Source organism: Alligator sinensis, unplaced genomic scaffold (assembly GCF_000455745.1).
Source record: "Alligator sinensis unplaced genomic scaffold, ASM45574v1 scaffold850_1, whole genome shotgun sequence".
Lineage (NCBI taxonomy): Eukaryota > Metazoa > Chordata > Crocodylia > Alligatoridae > Alligator > Alligator sinensis.
The window spans coordinates 546,371-547,189 of NW_005842742.1; positions in this window are offsets into that span (position 1 = coordinate 546,371).

Sequence of the window (819 nt, forward strand, 5' to 3'; positions counted from 1 at the left end):
CCCCCCCCCCGTACCTGCCCATGCATCTTCTATGTCCATTTCCACCTATATCACCTCTTGAGTGATATCCCTTTGCTGACCCTGACAGAAAAACCTCACTTCTATTGAACTAAATTTTCCTCATTATGGACAATTCTGCATCCAATAACTCCATCCATCCCACCAGAGAAGGTTCTTTGTGACGTCACAAGAATCCCATGGCTTCAGTCCATTCTATTGTCTTGGCTGCTTGGCTCCACCAAACAGATACATCTGCAAGAAACTCATCAAAATTGGCTAATTTTGTTCCATCAGTGCTTATCAAGATTTGGTAGATCCCAAAACCATCTCAAGGAGGAAGGAAACAAGGCCTTCAAAGAGGCTCTCCAAAGATTTATCTTCCTGGTAGAAGTTGCCTGTGCTGGGACTGACCCAAGAAGGGTCGTTATGGGAGAAACCATTGGCCAACAAGCTCCATGAAAGTGTATGAACAAAAACATGGTGAGTTGAAAGCAAGGGTGATTGCCAAAACACAGCTTAAAAATGTGCCACAGTTCCTCCTCCTCTCCCCACACTTTCTTGTCTGAAGCTCGTCGCACCATCCCTAAAAGTTCCAGTAGCTATTTTGCAGGGGGAGAGGTGCGCATTGTATGAGAGTGTGACCGTCGGGACTTGAACACCCGGTCTCGAGCAGCTTTATCCCGTATGGTGGGTATTGTTCTCCTTGCCTGCTGTGGTTGCTGCTCGAGTAGCTGTTCTCTCCCGAGGTGGACTGCCCGTATCTCTCCTGTCACGACTTTGAATATTTCCAGTTGGGGCTGCCTCCTCGGGGTCACTAGG